Consider the following 22,784-nt stretch of genomic DNA (forward strand, 5'->3'; position numbering starts at 1 on the left):
GAAATAAAACTTTATTTACCAAAAAAAAAAAAAATCGCTGGGCCTGATTTGGCCTGTGAGCCAATCCATGCTGTAAATCATGCTACTGATTTTCACCCAAGGGACCTGAAGCCATTTACCATGGTAACTGTGCACTGAGGAAGAGGAAATAACCACACTTCTATTTATTTTTTAAAAAAAAAATTTTAATGTTTATTTTTGAGAGAGAAAGAGAAAGAGCATGAGCAGGGCAGGGGCAGAGGGAGAGAGCGAGAGCGAGAGCGAGAGACTGAATCCAAAGCAGGTTCCAGGTTTTGAGCTGTCAGCACAGAGCCGGACATAGGGCTCAAACCGATGAACTGCAAGATCATGACCTGAGCCAAAGTCGATGCTTAACCGACTGAGCCACCCAGGTGCCCTGATAACCCCACTTTTCATTATTACAGGACACTGACTTTGAGCTGTCACTAATTCCTTGAGATCCAAAATGACGCGGATCCAATAATTAGCGACTCCCAGAGGACAGATGATTAATGAAATTTTGTCCCTGTTAGATATATATCCTTGGAGCCCCCAAGAGTTTTGTCCCCAGTTCTGAAATGGTCACATTTAGTAACTCGTAGAACCTCAGCCTGGTTCCCTGACAGGTGGGGCAAAGGCTATTGTTGTAGTAGGTGCTGAGTGCAAGCCACCTTCTAACCGGAACGGAAACCAGAAATCATATGGAATTTCAGAGAATTGTTAACCACCAATTCCCAGAAAGATGCAAGTGTAGTGATTTATGCCACATAACTGTTCAACTTCTGGCCTCAGATAATGACAATGGATTCACAGAAACTTGCACAAGTGTTTTCTGTATATAATTCCTATCCCAGATAGGGTTTTGCAGCTCAAGCAAACCAACATATACCATGGCACACGTGTACCATATTAAACCGACAGGTTTACCCTGTATCTCTTAGTAGTAGGCTGTTGCCGTCCTGTCTCGGGTATCACCCCCTTTCCAGCCCTCCACCATGATCTCTAGTCTTTCTACTCTGTCCCCCTGGACATCACCCCAATCCACTGCATAGATGCTATCATGGCGATACGAGTAGTAACCGCCATATACGCTGTGGTGAAACAGGTGTGCCGGTGATGCGGAGAAATCCCACCAAAATTCACGGGCATGCCACCTCTATGAGATTTTAAAGCACAGTGCTCTGAGATGTGTCAAGTTATATTTTGCAAGGAGAAGGACAGTTGGCGCATCTGCCCCCTCTTTTCATTAAGGAAAAGGTGCAGCCCTCAGTGAGACACTTTGGGTTTTCGAAACAACACGTACCTCATTTGAGAATGTTATTCCAATCAATTTAGCCCCAAACGCTGTGCGTTTGCACCTCGGTCCGGAAGACTCTGTAAAGGTCCCGACTGCTGTTTATGTTGCTTTGTAACCTGGGGTGTTTGAAGCATCTACGGGCAGATGGGATGCAGCGAGGAATCGTTTATAGACTTTAGGGGTGAATCACAATGCAGACCTTTACAACTTTGGAGCGTAGCTACGCCAATGACTATAGATCATTATTTTTCTTTTAAAAAGAAGGTTGGACTGTAACCACGGCACCTAGAACAGGGCCTGAAGCATAGTATGCACGCAATCCAAATTTGCTGAAGGGAAGCATAAACTAGAGTGAAAATGGGTTTTGTTTCTACAATTAAATTGGGTTAATAAATCGTTCAGCTATAAATTTAATTCAACTATTTGCTAAACTACATGAAATATGGAGTTTATGTTTGCAAGGTCTTTACTTAGTGTCTTTTATAGATTTTCCATAATACAATTTCCAAGCTCGAGGCAGTGTGCGGTAGTCTTCAAGCACATATTGTTTCTAACGCACATTTCATGTCAAAAGGCACCGGGTGATGTCTAATTCCATCTCTTTCCAAATAATTTCCCCAAATTATTCTAACATGCTACCAGGCACATATGTGGCTTCAGCAAAGATAACATCAGCAACTAGAATCGACTCTTGTTTCCATCGTTGTTGATGCTCAACCCACAGTATGGCATTTATCAAAAATACAAGGTTTAGTTCTCAAAATTATGATCATTAACCTTCAGATGATAATTTTTGACACATCTGTATTTTCTTTTTATTTCATCACCCTTTTCCCTTAGTCTTTACCTGTCTCGGGATCTTTATATAATTAGTCACAAGGAACAATTGTTATCGCTCATGTATTGATGATGGATTATATGCTAGTTCTTTATAGATCTTCTGATTACAAATTCCCATAAAATACACTAGATTTCAATAGCCTTTCAAGATGAGTTTGTGTTATTGAAGTTTGTGTGTTGGAACTTAAAGGGAAACCAAGAAAGTACTAAAGTGATGTCGCTGTTCATTGTCCTGGGTCATTTCCCTGTTCATTTCCCTGTTCTCTAGCTACCCCTATCTTACATATACTTCAATGCCTGATCAAGAAACTTTTTTTTTTTTCATGTTTTACATGGTGATTTAAGTCAGTTACATGTTTTCCTTTTTGTGACTCTTTTTTAAAAATGTCATTATTTTGAACTGAAACTATAATAGAAGTGTGGAGAACAGTGGAGAGGACAAGAATTAGAAAGCGAAATTGGCTTTCATTCTTGCTGTCCTAATGATAGCACACAGCCTCTCTCATTAGTGTCATATACAGTGTTGACATTTATAATCCCTTATACACCAATTTCTATAAATAGGAGGCAAATATCATGCTTACTTTTACAAGTTTTATCTTTCTGTGGGGCACCTGGCTGGCTCAGTCAGTAGAGCATGCAACTCTTGATCTCGGGATTCTAAGTTTGAGCCCCATGTTGGGTGTAGAGATTACTTTTTAAAAAATTTTTATTTAAATCCAAGTTACTTAACATATAGTGTAACAATGGTTTCAGGAGTAGAGTGTAGTGATTCATCAGTTATGCCTTAATGCCCCTTGCCCATTTAGCCCATTCCCCCACCCCAAACCCTCCAGCAAACCTCAGTTTGTTCTCTGTATTTAAGAGTCTCTTATGGTTTGCCTCCTCCTCTGTTTTTATCTAATTTTTTCTTCCCTTCCCTTATGTTCATCTGTTTTGTTTCTTTGTTTTTCAATATATGAAATTTATTGTCAAATTGGTTTCCATACAACACCCAGTGCTCATCCCAAAAGGTGCCCTCCTCAAAACCCCATCACCCACCCCCCCCCTCCCTCCCACCCTCCTTCAACCCTCAGTTTGTTCTCAGTTTTTAAGAGTCTCTTATGCTTTGGCTCTCTCCCACTCTAACCTCTTTTTTTTTTCCTTCCCCTCCCCCATGGGTTTCTGTTAAGTTTCTCAGAGAAAGACAGATACCATATGTTTTCACTCTTATGTGGATCCTGTTTTGTTTCTTAAGTTCCATGTATGTGTGAAGTCATATATTTATCTTTCTCTGACTTATTTTACTTAGCATGATATACTTTAGTTCCATCTATGTTGATATTACTTAAAAACAAAATCTTAAAAAATAAAAACAAAAGTTTTATCTTTCTATTATATAAATTTTCAGTATCTAACACACAGCTGAATTCCATATATCCTAGGCACCAAGTTCCCATTCATTGCTTTTATTTTAAGCTCTTTGGAAAAAACAGAAGGAATGATATCCTGTGGTAATGATGAAATGAGAATTTTCACATGCTGTTCCAATGAGGAGAAAAAAAATCACTACAGTTGAATTTAAAATACAGTTATGCCTTATTATAACTTAGTTCTCTATGTCATGGATTCAGGGATGTTGATCTCTCAGAATTATATCCAGTTTAAGTTGCGTCTTATGATAGGTTATGAATGTTGCCTTCTAACATCAGCATTCTGATGGCGCTCCCCAGCATTAGCACGTATCCTAGCGGGTGCGTTATATGCAAATTTAAATCAGAATTGCTGCTAGAAAAGAGACAAAAGAGAGAACCTTCAGAATAGTAAGTTTCTACTGCACATTAAAATATGAAATTCTCCCATAATTCTTCAATTCATGGTATCTATCAAAACCTAAGTGATAGACTACCTGCCAGTGACAAGGAATAAATCATCTAGTGAAAGGATTTGCTAAGCATCTGAAAAGAGTTAATACAAAGAGTAAAATTAGTTTCTCACTATTTAGTTAACAGTTGTAAAAGCCACAGTTGTTGAGTGATTTGTTCCATGCACATACATATATATTTAAGTGCCATGTACATTTCAAGCTCTGGAGATGAAAAATCTGACTAATTTTTGCTTTCATGGAGTTCCCAGTCTAGTTCGTGGCACAGAATGGAAAACAAATAATAGAGACTGCATAGTGGTATAAACAAGGCATCTATAAGGAGTAGTGGTAGAAAAGTTGGCCATTCTTGCCTGAAGATAAAAAGAGATAGGAACTACTTAACATACTGTATCCAAAGGGAAGCATAATGTAATCATATTTGGTGCAAGAATTTGGAATTATATTTATGTTTGGTAACTTCTAACCTTACTGTGAATGCTTCTCACCATGTAATTTTCCCAAAACAAAAGAAATTCCAAATAATTAAAAACACTGTCATTTATATTTTATGAATAGATAAAATATTTATAACTAAAAACACTTTCTGTCCTTATTAAATGAATATTAAACAAATAAAACACGCTTGACAAAGTGCAAGTTCTTTTTTAGACTGAAAGATAAGATTTGAGCAATGGAAACAAAGTGAGTATCTTAATACTCTAGAACAAGTGTATCTCAGTAAAATAGCATATTCTACTAAACTCACACAGGATATCCTCTAGAATGTTCCAGAAGAGCTATTCCTATTCTTTCACTCTGATACAGTTTGTACTTAAGACTGCAACCTTGGATTTCAATCTGAAGACTTTAAAAAATATATATATTTATTTATTTTAAGAAAGAGTAAGAGATGGGGGAGGGGCAAAGAGAGAAAGAGAGAGAATCCCAAGCAGGCTCTGCACTGTCAGCTCAGAGCCCAATGTGGGACTCAAACTCACAAACCACTAGATCATGACCTGAGCCAAAGGTGGACACCTAACTCACTAGTAACCCAGGCACCCTGTCAATCTAAAGACTGTTCTTAAATCCTTTATCTTTTATGGCCAAGGACATGTGTATAGAATTCTTTTCCCCCTTAGCATTTTAAATATCTCATCCTAGTACCTTATGGCTTTTTCTACGGTTTTAGGATTTGACTGTTCATCTTATTGAGAATCTCTTGTATGGGACAAGTCACCTGCTCTTTGTCTTTTGACATTTTCATTATATGTCTATCTATAGTTCTTGAGTTTATGCTACTCGGAGTTTGTTCAACTTCTTTGATGTATACGTTAATGTTATTTATCAAATTTAGAAACTTCCAGGCATGATTTCTTCAAATACACTTTCTCCCCTTCCTCTCTTCTCTCCTCTTGGGATTATGATTATGCATGTATTAGAATACTTGATGGTGTTCCAAAGTTCTCTCAAGGATTCATTTCCCTTAATTATTTACTTTCTGTTCCTATATTGGCTAATCTTCAAGTTCTGTGATCTTCCTCTTTCAGTTCAAACCTACTGTTGAACCTCTTTTAGTAAATGCTTGACGTGGTAGTAATTGTATTTTTCAATTCCAGAACTAAAATATTATTTTAGTCTCTTTATTAGTATTTTCTATTTGATGATATTTGAGTCATACTTTCTTTGCACATGGTTTCTTTTGGTCTTTAAATCTTTTTTATAATAGCTGATTTAAAATCTTTTTGTAGTAAATCCAACATCTGCACCTCCTACAGAACAAGCTCTATTGACGGGTCTGTTTTCATTTATTTCCTATACTTTGTATCCTTATGACTCTTGTAATTTTTTGTGCTTGAAAACTAAACCATTCAGGTAGCATAATAAGGCACCTTTGGAAATCAGACCACTCTTACCCAATGGTTTATCTTTTTTGTTTTTCTATTTGTTTTGTTTCTTGGTTGTTGTTAATGATATATGCTTACTAAATAACACCGCTGGACTAACTCTTTAAATCATGCACTCCCCGGATTGATAGCCACCGAAATCTCTGTGTAGTTGGGTCAGTGGTCAGCTAATAATTGATCAGAAATTACCGTACATTCTTTGAACCCTTACTCTCCTTCCTTTTGCTAATGGTTCTGTTTTGGTATGGGGTGCTCCTTCAACTCTCAAGCAGTTTGAAATTCTACCTTAACTTTTAACTACTGCTTGCACTGTGCCTCAGGATCAGTCAGAACTGAGAAACAGGATCCTGTCAAGTCTTTCCCAGTCATGCACACAGCCCTTCCCTTTGCTAGGCCATCTGATCTCCAAGAATATGTCAAAACTTTTCACAGCCCCTATGGACACCTCATTCCGCAGATCTATCAAACTTCTCCTTTGTGTTTAGTGTTTTTATTGTCTAATAAATCATTGCCTTCCATAATATCATTACCTTTTTTTCTTGTCTTTTAATCTCCTAGAAACTTTTTTTTTCTCTTTCACAGTTATGTTGACAATCAACCTGGACCTGATTTTTATGCATGGAGTAATATATGGCAATAAAAATTATTCCAAGGAAATGTATCTGCTCCAACTGCTGTGCAATTATATATGACTTGTTATATGCTTCCCTTAGTCCAAAACTATATTCATACCCATAGGACACTTTTAAAGTATGGCTTTGTAATAAGATTTTTGTATTTAGTATAGTTATCCAAATTTGCGCTTTTTTCTCCAAACTTTCTGAACTATTTTTGTTGTCTACATTACTTAAAAGTCAGGTGATTATTTTCTTCAAAAGAATGTACTATGATTTGATAGGGATTGAATTTATCTTAAAACGAATTTTTGGAATATTGAAAGTTTAGAATATTGGAATTTCCAATCCATGAACTTGGAAAATCTCCTTATTTACATAGATTTCTTTATGTCAATAACATTTTGCAATTTGAAATGGAGATTTTGCACAGTTGTACGGACTGGCTTGTGTACTCCCAAAATTCATATGTTGAAGCTCTAAATGACCATATTGGAGACAGGATTGAAGTCAGAAAAGCAGTGACATAAATCTTCATCTCCAGTCTATGATATTTTCTGAAATACAGATTCATGTAATCCAAACTGCTTGTCCTGATGTCAATATTCCTAAATGATCTATTCATGAGTACCTGTCATTCCACGCTACCCTTTGCCACTACGCTGAAGAGTAACTCAACTTTCTAGGTTCCTGGAACTAGGTTCCAGTGTTCCTGGAACACTGCTAATTATAAACCATAAGGGTAATTATGGCTGTGATAAGGTGACAGAGACCTGAGAAAAACTGATGATGTAATCCATGTGAACAGCATTATAGGTAAAAGAAACAGTCAATGCAAGGCCCTGAGGTTAGGATGGGTTTGACTTATTTAAAGAACAGCAGTAAACCAGAGTGTCTAGAGCAGAGAGAACAATGGAGAAATAATGAGCTATAACTAAAGGTTTGTTTATTACCAACAAGTAAATGGGAAGACTTTGGAGAGTTCATGTGCAGAGAAGATGCCATGAACTGAATTGTGCCCTCCTTTCCTGACCCCCACTTCCATAAATTCATATGTGGAAGCCCAACCCTCATCTTTTGGTATTTTGAGATGGGGCCTGTGGGAGGTAATTAGAATCAGATGAGGTCACGAGAGTGAGATCCTTACGATGGAATTAATGGATTTATAAGAAGGAAGAAAGATTATACTGTCTCTGCCATATGAGGGCACAACAAGAAGGTGGTTGCAAGCCAGGAAGAGTACCTCTCTCCCCAGGTACTGAATAGGCCTAGCACCTTGATCTTGGGCTCTCCAGAACTGTGATAAATAAATGTTCACTTTTAGGCTACCCAGTCTATGATGTATTGTTATAGCATCCCAAGTAGACTAATACAAAAGTTATATGCTATTATTTCTATCTTAAAAGGAATATTCTGTCTGCTGAGTAGAGAAAAGATAAGACTGGTGGCTTTCAGAACAATCTAAACAAGGAATATTGGTGACTAGGGCTACATCACTAGTGAAGAAGGTGATGTGATTCACATCATTTTGATGTGATTTCCTTTGAGATACCTTAGCAATGGATTTAGCAAAAAGTCCATGAGGCGGATAAAGAGTGACATGGGAGATATAAATTGAAAAAATTCCAAAGCTCTCACAAGGGAATATCTTAGATGTTAAGGCTAAGAAAAGCCAGTAGGGAGTACTGATTGGTCACTGAAAGCATTCAGTAGACACCCCCAAAATGTTACACATGAGTCGTAGGAATAAACTATCACTACGATGTAGGCTACTTCATACCAACTTGAACAAAGCTTTAAAGATCAAATTGACCTGTAATTCACTTGACTTATCAGCCCTAAAACCCTAAAACTCTTTTAGGAAGGAAACAATATACAAACTTACAATAGTTTAAAAATGAAAATTTATAACATTTCATCAAAGTACTAAAGACTGGAAACAAAATCTAAATCACAAATGGATGAAAAAACAGTCATAGAAAAAATTAGATATTACAAAAAGATTTATCAGAGGAGGACGTTCAAACATTTTTGTGAATGTGCTCATTGCTTAAAGATTAAGAGAAAGACAAGTGAATAAAAAAGAGAAATGGATGATATAATACACAAAAGGATATTTCTAGAGATTAAACATAGAATATCTGAATTGAAGTAAGTTAGGTAGGCCTTAACAACATAATAGATACATAAAATATAAGTTCAGTGAATGAAAAGAGATAGATAGCAATAGAAACAAGCCCATATAAATCTTACTATAAATAAGTGTAAATAACTGAAATTATATTAAGTACGTTATCTTAAAACAAAATTATTACATACAGACATTTAAAGAAGAGTTAATATCTATTCACAAACTGTTCAAAAAAACAAATAGAAGGAAAACGTCCCAACTCATTCTATGATGCCAGCAATACCTTGATTCCAAAACCAGACAAAGACCCCATAAAAAGAGAATTACAGGCCAATATCCCTGATGAACATGGATACAAAAATTCTCAACAAGATAGGAGCAAATTGAATTTGACAGTGAATTAAAAGAATAATTCACCACGATCAAGTGGGATTTATTGCTAGGTTGCAAGGGTACTTCAATACTCGCAAATCAATCAACATGATATACCACATTAATAAAAGAAAGGATAAGAACCATATGATCCTCTCAATAGATGCATAAAATGCATTTGACAAAATATAGCATCCAATCTTGATAAAAACCCTCACAAAGTAGGGATATATAGAACATACCTCAATATCATAAAGGCCATATACAAAAGACCCACAGCTAATATCATCCTCAATGGGAAAACAGAGAGCCTTTCCATATGGTCAGGAACAAGAAGACAGGGATGTCTGGTTTTACCATTACTATTTAACATAGTACTGCAAGTCTTAGCCTCAGCAATCAGACAACAAAAATCAATAAGCGACATCCAAATTGGCAAGAAGAAAGTCAAACTTTCACCATTTGCAGATGACATTACACACTATGTGGAAAACCTGAAAGATCCCACCAAAAATTGCTAGAACTAATACAAGAATTCAGAAAAGTCACAGGATATAAAATCAATGTACAGAAATCTGTTCCATTTCTATACACCAACAAGGAAGCAGCAGAAAGAGAAATCAAGGAATCGATCCCATTTGCAATTGAACCAAAAACAATTAGATAACTAGGAATAAACCTAACAAAGAGGTAAAAGGTCTGTACTCTAAAACTATACAACACTTATGAAAGAAATTGAAGAGAACACAAAGAAATGGAAAACCATTCCATGTTCATGGATTGAAAGAACATTGTTAAAATGTCTATACTATCCAAAGCAATCTACACATTTAATGCAATCCCCATCAAAATACCTACCACCAGAATTTTTCAGAGCTATAGCAAACAATCCTAAAACTTGTATGGAACCACAAAAGACCCCAAATAGCCAAAGCAATCCTGAAAAAGAAAAGCAAAGCTGGAGGCATCACAATTCCAAACTTTAAGCTATATTACAAAGTTGTAGTCATTAAGACTGTATGGTACTGGCACAAAAACAGACACATAGATTAATGGAACAAAACAGAAAACCCAGAAATGGACACACAACTTTGTGGTCAACTAATCTTTGACAAAGCATGAAAGAATATCCAATGGTAAAAGTCCTTCAACAAATGGTGTTGGGAAAACTGGACATCAGCATGCAGAAGAATGAAACTGGACCACTTTCTTGCACCATATATAATAATAAATTCAAAATGGATGAAGATCTAAATGTGAGACAGGAAACCATCAAAATCCTAGAGGAGAACACAGGCAGCAGCCTCTTTGACCCCAGCCATAGCAACTTCTTACTAGACATGTTGCCAGAGGCAAGGGAAACAAAAGCAAAAATGAACCACTGAGAATTCATCAACATGAAAAGCTTCTGCACAGTGAGGAAACAATTACCAAAACTAAAAGGCAGCCTACAAAATGGGAGAAGATATTTGCAAATGGCATATCTGATAAAGGGTTAGTATCCAAAGTCTATAAAGAGCTTTACAAACTCAATACCAAAAAATCAAATAACCCAGTTAAGAAAAGGGCTAAAGACATGAATAGACACTTTTCCAAAGAAGACATCCAGATGGTAATAGACACATGACAAGATGCTCAGCATCACTCATCATGAGGGAAATATGAATAAAAACCACAGTGAGATACCACCTCACACCTGTCAGAATGGCTAGCATTAACAACACAAGAAACAACAGGTGTTGGCGAGGATGCGGAGAAAGAGGAACCCTCTTGTACTATTGGTGAGAATGCCAACTGGTGCAGCCACTCTGCAGAACAGTATGGAGGTTCCTCAAAAATTTAAAAAGAGAACTACCCTATGACCCAGCAATTGCACTACTAGGTACTTACCCAAAGAATACAAAAATACAGATTCAAAGGGGTACATGCACTCCAATGTTTATAGCAGCTTTCTCAACAATAGCCAAACTATAGAGAGAGCCTAAGCGTCCACTGACTGATGAATGGTTAAATAAGTTTCATTATATATTTACAATGGACTATTATTCAGTGATCAAAAAGAATGGAATCTTGCCATTTGCAACAACAAGGATGGAGCTAGGATGTGTTACGCTAAGCAAGTCAGTCAGAGAAAGACAAATGCCGTAGGATTTCACTCGTGTAATTTAAGAAATACAACAGATGAACATAAGGGTGAGGGGAAAAATAGAGAGGGAAATAAACCTTGAGAGGCTCTTAAAGACAGAGAGGGTTTATGGAGGGAGGTGGGTGGGGGATGGGCCAGATGGGTGATGAGTATTAAAAAGGGCACTTGTGATGCTGAGCACTGGGTGTTATATGTAAAGTGATGAATCACTGAAATCTACTCCTGAAATGAATATTGCATTCTAGGTTAACTAACTAGAATTTAAATAAAAATGAAAAAAAAAAAAAGCTATTAAGTTATAAAGCATTAAACAAAAGATATCTGGGAAACTACCAAATATCTGGAAATCTAACTAAATGCTTCTATATAATGCATGAGTCAAAAAGAAATCATAAACAAAATTAGAAAATAGTTTGAATGAAATGTAAATTAAAATCAAATTAATCACATACTGTGTGATGCAGCAAAAAATAACACCCGCAGGAAAATTTGAGTTAAGGGCTTAAATTCCAAAAAAAGGAATGGTCCAAAATCAATGGTCTAAGTTACCACTTCAAAGTTGTTCAAAAGAAAACCACAGGCCCAAATGGCATCAGGTAAAGGCCCCAAGTCAGTAAACCAAGACCTAATACCTAACCTAAATGTTATTACAATCCCCCAGAATTTTAACCTTTAACTACTGAACATAGGAATTTCCTGGTCATCACTAGAAAATTTACTAATAGACCTCCATGTGTTCCCCTTGGGAAGGCAGCATTATCTAAAACAATGGATTTTTTCCTCAATAATTTCCTTTTTTCCACTCTCTTTCTACCTTTAAAAACTGTCCTTTTCTGTAGCTCTTTGGAGCTCTGCTCTACTTGCTAGACAGGATGCTGCCTGATTCATGAGTTGATTAATAAAACCAATTAGATCTTTAAAAGTTATTCGATTGAATTTTTGTTATTTAACAAAGCCTGCCCAAAGAAAGACAAATTAAAATGTGCAGAGAAAATAATAAAAACAAGACTAGAAATTATTATAAAAGAAAATAAAGAAAAAGAGAAAAATGCGATGATACCTAAGGCTGGTTTCGATTTGTTTTGTTTTGTTTTTGTAAGAAACAAGCCTTCTGACTAGACTGTAGGCAATTGCCAACATCAGAAATTAAGGAAAAAATATAAAGATGACATATAAATTAAATGATTAATAAGAGAACATTATAATTTTAAGCAATAAAAACACATTTCAGATTATTTCTCAAATTCAAAATATTTCTTATAAATGTAGGTGAAAAAATTTGTAACCAAATTTGGCAACTTGGATCTAGTTATGTGTTGGAAAGATGACATACCATGACCATTTGAGGTTTATTTTACAAATGCAAGTTTGGTTTAACAAGTCAAGAATCATGAATGTAGTTTACTATGTTAACAGAATAAAAGAAAAAAAAATTCTAATCTTGTCAACAGATGCATAAAAATCATTTGGCAAAATTCAACACCCATTCATGGTAAAACTCCTCAGGAAACTAAAAACTGGAATGGAACTTCCTCAATCTAGTAAAGGACATACATAAAAAGTCTACAAACATGTGATACTTACTGGTGAAAGTTGAATATTGTCCCACCAAGAAAGGGGGCAGATAAGGAACATGGCTCTTGGTAATTGTGTTTAACAACTGTGCTGGAGGGCATAGAGGGCAAAGGGGCAATAAAAGAAAGAAAACATATACAGATTAAAGAAAAAAGTAAATGTGTCTTTAGCTGCTGATAATGTTATTATGTACCCAGAATATCCCAAACATTCTACAGAAATGTTTCTAGGGAAAATGAAAGAGTTCAGCAAAATCCTAGAACACAAGATTATTATGCAGAAATCAGTTGTATTTCTACTTAAGAGCTACAAAAGTTCAGAAACTCCAATTTGAAAAATACTGTGTATAATAGAATTATATATTTAGAATAGAATTCTAAAACATGAAATATTCAAATTTATTAAAATGGATCCAAAAATGTTAAGCTAAAAACTACAGAACATTAGAGAAATTCAAACTTGCATAGAAAATAAGAAATATGGCATGGTCGGGGTGCCTGGGTGGCTGAGTAGGTTAAATGGCCAACTTCTTGGTTTCGGCTCAGGTCATGATCTCACAGTTTGAGATCATGTTTGAACCCTGCATTAGGCTCTGGGCTGGCAGTGTGGAGCCTGCTTGGGATTCTCTCTCTCTCCCTCTCTCTCCACCCCTCCTGCACTCTCTCTCTCTCTCTGTCATTATAAATAAATAAAACTTAAAAAGATATGACATCATCGTGAATTGGCAATTCACTATTGGGAAAGATACAAATTCTCTACAAATGAGTCTATAGATTCTATGTAATTCCAATAAAAATAAAAATCCCAAAAGCGCTTTTGTAGAAATGAACAAGCTGAGTGTAAAATTTATATGAATATGCAAGATGTAGAATACCAAAAAAAAAAAAAAAATTGAAAGAGTAAAAACATGTTGGAGTCTTGATTTTAAGACTTCCTATAAAGCTACAGCAATCAAGACAGTTTGATTACATGGATAGATTCGCTGTTCAGTTGAAGACAACAGACGATCCAACGTTGATACTTACATATATGGCCAAATAATATCTGATAAATGTGCCAGGGTAATTCAAAGGGACACAGGACTTGTTTTTAATAGACTGTGCTGCAGCAACAGAATATTATTTGAAAAAAAAAATCTATGACATCGACTTCTCACTGTATACAAACATTTACTTCAAAGGGATGGTATACTAAACTTCAAGTAAAAAACTGTGCACGTACCTCAAAGAGCCCTACCAGGTTCTCACAGTGAATCTCAGAGGAAATCCTCTTCTGGCAGGACGAAGGGAAAAGAAATTCTGAAATAAGCCCAGGGCTTTCCGTTCTTGCTATCTTTTTCAAGAGAAACCATTGTACTAGAGCCTAACTGACCTAGGGAAAGGAAATACCCAAATGCATCCCATTGTAGCCTTCTTAGTTGGGGAAGGAAAACAGCACAGGTTCATTAAGAGACTGAGACCTAATTATAGGACTATAGAAAGCTTCTCCATCGCCAATCTCCACACTTGAGCACCACGTCAGTAGGGTTCCAATATTATAACAAAGATATACAACTGAGAGAATGATACACGTCAGACATATTTAAGAAGACTCTAGGGAAACCCAAAGTAAATGAGGAAAGAGAAACAAGAGTAAATTTTAGCTTCTGACATCTACAGCTGCAGCAAACATTAAACACAGCTTAATTCTTAGTCAGATAAACATAAAAGCTCACACTAAAGTCCTTTTTATCTCAGTTACTTTTTACTCAGAACATCCCTTAAGGCCTTTAACAGAAAAGTGTAAGGCATACTATTAGGAGAAAATGAAACCCACCCAGAAGTTGAAGTGAGAGAGCATGCATCAGATCCAGACTCCGATATGACAGGGAAGTTAGAATTAGCAGACTCAGAATTTAAAACAACTATGATTGATGTGAAAAAGTGGACAAGATGCAAGAACAGATGGGTAATGTAAGCAGAGAAATGGCAGTTTGAAGAATCAATAGAAAATCCTAGAAATCAAAAACTCTGTTTCTGAAATGAGGAATGCCTTAGACAGGCTCATCAATACACTGGACACAACTAAAGAAATTGGTAACATTGAGGAAATATTATCAGAAATTCCTACGACAGAAGTGCAAAAAAAAAAAAATTAAAGAATTAAAAAAATTAATTATTTTACAATTATTTTAATTATTATACAATTTATTTTTGAAGGAAAGAGAGACAGAAAATGAATGGGGGATAGGGAGACACAGAATCTGAAGCAGGCTCCAGGCTCTGAGCCATCAACAGAGCCCGATGCGGGGCTCGAACTCATGAACTGTGAGATCATGACCTAGGCCCAAGTCAGACGCTTAACCTACTCAGCCACCCAACTGCCCCCAAAATTTTTAAAGAATTAAAAGAAAGAGAATATTTGAAAACTGGGAGGCAATTAATAAAAGGGTCTCATGTATAACCGGAGTATGAAGAGAAGTTGAGAAAAATTTACAGAGGAAATATTTGAGGCAACAACAGAATAATAATAATTGATATCAAACTATGGGTCCAGAATCTGGAAGAAAGCCAAGCAAGATAAACACAAATGAGAAATAATCTACACCTAAGCATATTATATTAAAACTGCAGAAAACTTTTAAAAATCTTCAAGGAAGAGTAAACATCTTGAAAGAAGTCAGAGAAACACCTTATTTATAGAAAGAAATTATAAGAAACAAGTATAGAGAGTTCATCAGTTTCAGACACCACACAAACAAAATGAGAGTAGAGTGAAATATTAAATGTGTTGAAATAAAAAAATCCAACAACCTGCAATACTGTATTCAATAAAATTATCCTTCTAAGAATAAGTAAAAACTTTCTCAAACAAAACTTGAGGGAATTTATCACTGGCATACCTGTTTTGCATGAAATGTTTAAAGTTCTTCAGAAAGGAGAAAAATGATATATGTCAGAAACTTGGATCTACATAAAAAAAAGAGCAGTGGAGAAGGGATACATGAAGATAAAATGAAATCTTTTATTTTCCTTATTCTGAGTTCATCGCACAGATAAAAGTTTCTTTGAAATGACAACAGCAAAAATATGTGTAGTGATTATACTCATATATGTATTTGAGAATATAAGTGAGTAAATAAGTAAGTGAATATATATATATATATATATATATATATATATATATATATATGGATAAAATAAATGAATGACTGCAGTGTTACAAGGGATGTGAGAGAGAGATTGGGAATACTTTGTCATCAGGTACTTGAACTCCCTGTGAAGTGGTATGCTATTTGAAAGTAGACTTGGAATAGTAAAGAACAATGAGTCAACAACTAAAAACATAAGTATGTGATGTGCTAAGGAAAAGGGAAAACATAGAATTTTGTAAACTGTTCAATCAAAACCAGAGAAGGCAAGAAAAGAGTGAAAGACCAAAAAAAAAAAAAAAAAAAAAAAAAAAAAAGTGAAATCAAAGGACAAAAAAAAAAATAGAAGAAAGTAACAAATATGGCTGAAAGTTTTATTTAATGACACTAGAGGCAGCATAATTGGGGTAAAATAGGCTATCCTGATATAGTTCAGCCACATACTAAAAAATATATGAGCAAACAACAGGACCCAGGTTATGTGAGTGAGGGGGATTATTAATATCCATATTTACTACATTTTCTAAAATTTCCAATTTTCAACACCAAATGTAAAACATGCAAAAAATAAAAATAAAAACAACACACACACGCGCGCGCACGCACACACACACGCACACACACAATGAGACATGCCCCATACACTGGAGGTGGGGCATTTGGGGGAAGGGAAAGAATGTAGGAGAACATGCTTTCGAGAGAGTCCAGATAGGTTTTAGGGTCTTAGCAGACAAACATTTCAAAACGGTCATTATGAGATGTCCAAAAAACTAAATACTGCTGGGTTTAAACAATTACTGGGAGAAAAAATAATTTCTCATCAAATAAAGAAGAGCAAAAAGAGATACAAATTATTTCCTTAAATATTATTTTTTTCCAAATGGAAAATCTGGAGCTAAAAAGTACACAAACCAAAGTGAACAATTCATGAGGGTTCGACAGTAGATTTGAGCTAACCGGAATAAGAATAGATACACTCTAAGAAAGATGAGTAAATATTAGTCAATTTGATGACAAAGACAAAATGCAGAAAAGAGTCAGGGGACTGTGGGCATCATTAGCTACATTATTAAACACACATGGAAGTACCAGATGGCGAGGAGAGAAAGAAGAAAAAAGTATTCAAAGATAAAATGTCTGAAAATTCCCAAATTTAAAATGAAAACACACATGAAGTTCAAGGAATTACAAATGGAATAAACATAGGTATCCACACTTAGATATATTATGGTCAAAATGTTGAAAGACAAAGACAAAAAAAAAGGGGAAAAAAAGAGCAAAATGATTTTTCACATACAAAGGAAACTGAATAAGATTAACTTTTTCTTCTCAACAGAAACAGTGGAGCAAAGAGCTACCAGAATGATATATTTAAAGTGTTGAAGGAAAAATCTAACCAAGAATGTTATATGTTTTAAAGTTATAATTCAAAAGTCAAGGTGATTGCATCAAATGGATTCCCAGGAACAAGGCAGAAGGGTTACATTTTTCTCCACATCCTCCCCAGCACTTATTTTTTGTCTTTTTGATTCTAGCCATTCTGACAGGTGTAAAATGATATATGGTTTTGATTTATATTTCCCTGATGACTGATTATGTTGAACGTCTTTTCATGTGTCTATTGGATATCTGTATGTTTGGATTTTTTTGTTTGTTTGGTTTTTGGTTTTTGGTTTTTCATTTTTGTGGGTTTTTTTGTTTTGTTTTTAAAAATATCTATTTAGGTCTTCTGCCCATTTTTTAAATGGATTATTTGCTTTTTTGGTGTTGAGTCACATAAGTTATTTATATATTTTGGTTATTAACCCCTTATAAGCTATGTCACTTGAAAATATTTCCTCTCGTTCAGTAGTTTGTCTTGTCATTTTGTTGATTGTTTCCTTCACTGTGCCAAAGCTTTTTATTTTGTAGTCCCAATAGGTTACTTTTTCTTCTTCTTCCCTTGCCCAGGGAGACATAGCTTGACGAATGTTGCTACAGCTGATGTCAAAAAGATCACTGTCTATGTTTTCTTCTAGGAGTTTGGTGGCGTATGTATACTAGGGAATATTATTCAGTCATAAAAAAAGAATGAACTCTTGCCATTTGCAACAACATGGATGGACCAAGAAGGTATTATGCTAAGTGACATAAGTGGGGTAGAGAAAGAGAAAAATACCATATTCTTTCATTTATATGTGGAATCTAAAAAACATAACAAAAAACAAAACCAGCTCTAAAATACAGAGAACAAACTCATGGTTACAAGAGGGGAGGAAGGTGAGGGGATAGGTGAGATAAAGGAAATGAGGAAGTATAAACTTCCAGCTATGAAATAAATAAGTCACAAAAATGAAAGTACGGCACAAGGAATATAGTCGATACCATTGTAATAATGTTTGGTGATAGATGGTGACCACGCTTACCGTGGTAAGTGCCGAGTGATGTATACAATTGTTAAATCATTATGTCGATTACCTGAAACTAATGTAACACTGTGTTTTCATTATAGTCCAATAAAATATACATAAACTAAAAAAATAAAGATGAAGTAGATCTATTGCCAAACGACACAAACATAGAATTTGTTGTTGTACACCCACCGTAAAAGGCATGCCAAAGAAATTCTTTGGGCTGAAAACAAGTAACACCACACAGTATTTTGAATATGCACAAAAAGCGAAGATCACCTATAAATTTAAGATGTAGGATATTATAGAGTATAATTTGGTATTTCTTCCCTTCATTAACTGATCAATTGCATGATGCAATGTACCTATAATTATATTGTGTCTATAATATATAGAAAAGTAATATATTTGACAAAGCAGCACAACGTAGGCGGGTCAGAACAAAGCTGTATTTAAGACAAGCGACTACTTGAAGCAACTTGAATCCATAGGAACAAAAAAAATGGTAAGTGGGAACAAAGCAAACACATACGTGATAAAAACATCTAACAAATACATATTTGATCTTTTTCTCTCAGCTTTTCAAAAATGCAAATATAGGGGTGCCTGGGTGGCTCAGTCAGTTAAGCATCTGACTCTTGATTTTGGCTCAGGCTATGATCTCACGTTTAGTGAGTCCCAGCCTCTGTGTGTGCCCTGCCCTGACAGCCGGGAGCCTGCTCGGAATACTCGGTCTCCTTCTTTCTGTCCCTCCCCTGCCCACTCGCTTGTGTGCGTACTCTCTCTCTCAAGAATAAACAAACATTTTTTAAATGCAAATATATGCTTACATAAAGCAATAATTACAGTAATGTATTTCATAGTAACCTGTATATACATAATATGTGTAATATGTATAACAGTAAAGGAAGAAAAATAAAGATGAGCAATGATGCTCTATCGGAGTAAAATCTGTCATTCAAATTAGGTTAGTATAAATGTTAAGTAAATTTCGATAGGTTAAGATATATATTTTAACCTCTAAGAATGACCGATAATTTAAAACATAATTAAAGATCGATATATGAAGTAAAATATTACATTAAAAATAACCATTAAATAAAAAAAGAAAGAATACACAGAGAAACCAAGAAGTTACATACACCAAACAAATAATCAGGAAACAAAATAGCACATGTGTATCCAACTATATCAATAATAACATTAAATATGATTATTGGTATCAGCAAACGTAGATTAGAAACAAATAAATAGAAATGAGGTATTTTCATAATGAGTCAATCAGGAAACTATAACAATTAAAAGCATGCACCAAGAATAGAGTCCTGTAATATATGATGCGAAACTGATAGGACTGAAGGGAGAAGTTTCTAATTTCTAATACTTTACCTTAGTAATAAATAAAACATTATAAGGCAGAAGATTCGTGGGAAATAAAAAAACTTCAGCAGCACTATTTTTGTGTTGACCAAACAAACATCCATAGATGGTCCCAACAAACCACAGCAAAATACACACACGTTTCAAGCGCACATAAAACATTCTCCAGTTAAACCACATTTTATTTCATGAAAGACATCTTAATAGATTTAATATTGAAATCATTCACACTACACTCTGATAGAATAGGATTAAATTTTTAAAAATATGTGAATTAACAAGTATCTGTTAATTAAAAATTGCTAATAACCAATGAATTTTAATCACAAGATGAAATAAAAAGTATTTTGAGATGACTGTTTTTTAAAATATCAAAACTTGTGGGGTATGGCTTAAGCAGTGTTCACAGAACAAATTATAGCTATTATCTATACGAAGAAAGCAGAAAGGTCTCAAATCACTAAACTCATTTCTCTGTTGTGTAGCCTTTGCTCTTTTATCCAAGATCAGATGGTCACATTGATGTAGGTCTAGGCTCTCTGTTCTGTTCCATTAATTCACTTGTGTATGCTTTTGCCAATACCACAGTGTCTTGATTACTGCCCCTTGGAGTAAGTCTTGAAGTTGGCCAGTATAAGTCTCCTGACTGTCCTTCTTCAATATCATGTTGGTTATTCTGGGTCTTTTGGTTTTCAACTTCAGAATCAGTTTGTTGATATCCATTCAATAACTTGCTGGGAGTTTTATTTAGAATGCGTTGAATCCATAGATCAAATTGGACGAACTGGCATCTTGAAAATGTAGTCTTTCTATCCACATATACATGGAATACCTCTCCATTCATTTAGTGCTTTTGATTTCTTTCATCACAGATTTGTAGTTCTCCTCCTGTAGGCCTAGTATATGATTTGTTAGATTTTATTCTATAAGCGCCATGCAAAATATTTCAAACTAAAATTTATTACAATGATGATTAGTGGTGATAGAACCAGTATTCTTTGTAATTTATAGTAATGAACATAAGAAGAAAATATTTATAATTCTAAGGAGAGATTAAACAATTTGTATTGGTTTTTTTATTCTTCACAATTATCCCCAAATTCTGAGGCCCTGTTTGTTATTCTTCCTATCTTGCTCTGTCACTTTCTCCCCAGAGTTGGTATTTGGCAGAGGTGTGTGAAAAATTCTGCTTTCTCTCTAGGGATTTGGATAGCCCAGCTTCTGAGCCTTTGCTATGACTTTAAATCTGCATCAATTTAAATATTATTAGGAAACATATTGAGTGGAATGTGACTCAGAACATAGAAGCATATGTTTCCATGTGTTAAGTGTATACTTTAATTTCTCAAGAGTCAGTGGTGGGAAAATAGCCAAATAAAACTGGGTATTCAGGCCTATTTTTTTGTCGATGAATGGGGCTTCTCATGTGTCGTAAAACCTCAAAGAGCAGTGCTTTTTCTTCAGCATTATAATGCAACATTCTTGATTTTCTGAGGCTAACGTAAATAATAGGAATTCGATAAATGAAAAAGAATCTAAAACAAGGATTTTTTAATGTAATATTTTAGGACATGGCAAATGCTTTCAATTTTGGTAGCAATCTTCATTTTAATCCACAGTTTTACCCCTCTAAACTCAAGCCCCAATGGAAATCAGAGTTTTTAAGGTATTATCCCTTTATTGTTTCTAAAAAATACTTACTATATATGTATACATTGTTTACAAGAAATAAAAAACATCCTAATTTGGAACATAGACTAGTATCTCAGTATTTACTTGCCAAGTAAATGGGTTGATGATAATAAATTTATAAAATCTCATGGAATTAAGTGTAATATTTATAACAGGTTTTGCATTATTAATATAATATAATTGGCTCATCATTATGTAGATTGTTATATATACCTGTGTAAATGTATTTGAACTTTTAAATAAATAGTCTAATATTAATTCTCATGCTAAATACTAAATCTGTGCAAAATTTCAAAATGTCAGTTGCTAGATCATATTAATATCTAGATGAATTTGTGTTAATGATAGTTTCTATGATACATTGAAAAAATTATCTAGATGGATTCGACAATTTCAGCTCAATTACACTGGCTAGATATAATTTCTGTTTTAAAGGCAAAACAGAGGGAATTTTATGAGAAATTGCAATTTATACTGTTATATTTTTCAAGTGATAACATTTATCCACGTTTGAGTTTAGTCAACCAGGACCGGACTAATAAGTTCAAGACTGTTTTGTTTTTCTCCTTTTCTTAACTGTTTATTTCTTTATTTTGAGAGAGACAGAGTGTGTGCGCACACATAGGGGAGGGGCAGAGAGAGAGAGAATCCCCAGCAGGCTCCATACTGTCTCAGAGCCTGAGGCAGGGCTAGATCCCAGGAACCTCAAGATCATGACCTGAGCCCAAATCAAGAGTTGGACACTTAACCAAAGTCAAGCGCCCCTTGATCTTTTGTTTTTTTCTAAAGACTTTGTGGAAAATATATATATTTGATGGAATCAAAAGCTACATAAGCAAGAATAACATATGAAAACAATGCCAAGCAAACGATCTCAAACACACATTTTCTATGAAAAGTGATTTTAGAATGCAGAAGTGTAAGTGTGATGTGTGTATGTGATACCATAGAAAGTGAAATGACAGAATAACATTATAATTTTGTCTCTACTACCCTAATGATAAACTAAATCTTTTGAGGTTTACTCTAAAAATGCTAAAAATAATTGTGGGTATTATCTCACAAATTGCTACAACTGTCACTTAGTACACATTGGTAAAGATCATTTTTGACTCTACATAATTATACTTGAGGAAAATAGCCCTTAGAAAGTATGATTAATTTCAAGCCCAAGATAGAATAATACAATCAAATGATGTTATAATAACAGTTGTGAATCAATTTAAATCATTAATTATACCTTGGGAAGCTGGAAAAGTTTTAAATAGAGAACATTTAAAGAGCAGGATTTATACTACTTTATATTTAATGAACTTTATAATATTCCAAACAAATTTTGTGATTCATTTCCAAATACTATGCTTACAGTTCTTTTACTTATTATTACACCCTTTCTGGTTTGTTTCATCTCTCTGTACTTCTTTTTATTTAAGTTTATATTTTAATTCCAGTTAGTTAACATACACT

Source organism: Panthera pardus, unplaced genomic scaffold, assembly GCF_024362965.1.
Source record: "Panthera pardus isolate Hobbes unplaced genomic scaffold, ASM2436296v1 HiC_scaffold_7, whole genome shotgun sequence".
NCBI lineage: Eukaryota > Metazoa > Chordata > Mammalia > Carnivora > Felidae > Panthera > Panthera pardus.